The sequence below is a fragment of the Hippoglossus stenolepis genome, chromosome 11 (genome assembly GCF_022539355.2).
Source record: "Hippoglossus stenolepis isolate QCI-W04-F060 chromosome 11, HSTE1.2, whole genome shotgun sequence".
NCBI classification, from domain to species: Eukaryota; Metazoa; Chordata; class Actinopteri; order Pleuronectiformes; family Pleuronectidae; genus Hippoglossus; species Hippoglossus stenolepis.
In genome coordinates this window covers 919,831-922,595 of record NC_061493.1, presented here as the reverse complement: position 1 = coordinate 922,595, position 2,765 = coordinate 919,831, and the positions used below count along the sequence as shown (strand labels likewise).

General features: G+C 42.8%; 1 non-coding gene across 1 annotated transcript; it reads left to right on the top strand.

Annotated features, from left to right (window-relative positions):
• The first annotated feature begins 1,400 nt into the window (after positions 1-1,400).
• Positions 1,401-1,506, top strand: LOC118118497. The gene has a single exon (XR_004697966.1). It is a non-coding gene; the product is annotated as a U6 spliceosomal RNA (small nuclear RNA).
• Positions 1,507-2,765: the final 1,259 nt, after the last annotated feature.

Here is a 2,765-nt window from a genome sequence, read left to right as displayed (position 1 = left end):
TCCGACCTGAGACAATATCAATATCAAACCACACACAGCTGTTTGCAGGATTTATAGCAATCAATCATTCTGATCGCATCCATCTTGTACGAGACCAGGGGTTGGCTACGAACAGACTCTGGAGCGCTGGTCTATACGCCTTAGCCTTTGGCACGATATTAGGAAAACATGCATATGCTATAACGTTGTTTAATATCGCGATGACGATATGATTTGCGATAAATAAACATAAACAGTCTATACTGACGCATGACACGGACAGCCCACAGCCAGGAGAAGGCTGTGGAGCTGTCGTGTCTTCGGAAAGTCGGGTGCAGGCAGAGGGGCCATGCACACTCACTAAGTCTACTTACAGTCTTTTCATACATCTATGTTTAAATTCTCTGCTTTCTGTTTTCTTCTATTCTCTTCTACGACAATGATTCATGGGCGGAAAACAGTTCATAAAGTGGAAAGATATTCACAGATTCGGACTTCCGAATCAATAGTCATACGCGAAACGTTGTTTTGTATAGTTAGGTGATAATGAACACTGTAAGTAGACTTAGTGGAGCTGTGCGGAGGCGTGTTGAGGCCGCTCTCCGTGTTGACATCCGGCGGTCGGGCCGCGTGGCTCATTTGCGTAGGAGCCTGACCTGCGTGACGCGGTGACTTGCGCCGCGTGACGCGCGACGCCCCTTTGGACGCTGCGTTCCATTCTCCAAACGTGATATTCGGGAAAAATAGACCGAGAGCGACAATGACCAAAAGGGCTCCACAGTGCGTCCCCGAAAAGTACTCTGCGGCCGCCTGGCCCCGCCCGCCCCGGGCGCCGGGGCCTCGCACATCCCGTGCCAGTCTACCAAACACATGACCGTACGTTTGTCACCTAAATCAGCCCAATAAAAATGAACTATGAACGTGAACTAGTTCATCTTCATCTGCATGAACTGAACTTGGAACTCGTTCTTTGAAGTGTGAACTGGCTCAACACTGCTTCTGCAGATGGGCTGAGATAAAGGTTATCTTTGAGTTTGATCAAAAAAAGATGTTCTAAATAACATCATCCTATGTTTGCTCAGAGGCAAAGTGAGACAGCCATTTATGGGAGGGTCTTCTGGTCTCTCGCCTGCAGCCAACCAATCAAGCTGCCGTGACGATGAGCTCATTTGCATATTTCTCCCATCGGCCCCGTGAGCTTGAGAATAACGCGGAGGTTCATAGATACAAACGGTTGATAGGGTTCGGGTTAGGGTTCGGGTTCGGGTTAGGGCAGCTCTGAGAGAGAGAGAGAGAGGCTCCAGAAGTGTGTCTGCTGCTGTCTGAGCTCCACAAGGAAATCCCAGAATAAACAGCACCATGACTCAGTGATACTTTCGTTTACACCCTCTTTATAAGACATTCGTGCCTATGGTGTGTTTGTGAAACTTCGGTTTCACATATACTAAAATTGGAACGATACAGAGAAGATTAGCATGGCCCCTGCGCAAGGATGACACGCAAATTCGTGAAGCGTTCCTCATTTTGTCTTAAATTTTGTCCCAAATTGTCCCAAATTGTCCTGAATTTATGAAAAAATACGCCAGCAGGTGGCGCCCTTGTCACACAGGAGAGACCGACAGCATCACAGCCACCGGAACTGGCCCGAAGCAGCCGCTGGGTGGCGCAGTGGCAGTGGCAGAAGAGACACAGCTGCTGCAAGCTCCGTTTCTAGGATAAATAAATACAAGAGGAACACGCTGCTCATCGAGATTACAAACAGTGAAGAATATAATTATGATTCAAACAATAGTAAGTTTATAATAAATCATGAAGCTGAGTAAAATGTTTCTATTTCATAAAACATTGGTCTCTTATTTTTTGCCATTTGTTAATATTTGCTCTTTTGCCAATTTTTCAGTTAAGACTTTGTCTACTTGTATATATTGTTGATTTATGTTCTATGCACCAACCACACCAAGTCAATTTCCTGTATGTGAAAATATACTTGACCAATAAAATAATTCTGATTCTGATTCTGAAGAGACTCAATCAAACACCAGTCGTAAAGTTATTATTATCACAATTACAAACATGATGTCATCATAATATTGATAACAGACATTTATAATTGTAACATTAATTACAAATACAAGGCAACACATTTGAAATTATATTATTCTATTATATATATACACACACACAGTCATGAGGTGCTTGTATAGGTGCAGGACTTTCTCTATCACACATCAGTCACACACTGGCAGCACGGCAGGCGGAGGCGAACCGCTCATGTCCAGTAAATCCTAACATCTGTCTTTTGTCACATCTGTCCGGTGAACAACAAGCTGAGTGAATGTTTACTTCTGAACGGGCCCGGATCTAGAAGTGGGTCAACTTCATTCTGAGCCATTTGAATCAAGTTGATTTCTTCTTAATTTTTATTTTATCTCTGTGATCTCACACATTAAGTTACTTTTTGGTGCTGCCTTCAGGTGCTGTCGAAAAAACCCCAAACACTACTCAAAGGACGACGAGTCTATTTGACCCTAATCTTTTAAAATTCTAATTCAACTATCAGACTTTATATTCTTAAGAATTAAAAGCTCATTGCTCTTTGTAAGCGTTATTATTATCATGCTGTGATATTATCATTATATCAGTGGTATGAATGGTTTCAGAATGACAATAAAATCATTTATCACAATCATTTCTGGGACAACACATTGTGACGAACTTAATATTATTAATAAAGCACCAAGTGCGGGTTTCTTGCACAGTTTACAGCTTCAGTTCTCTGAGCGTTT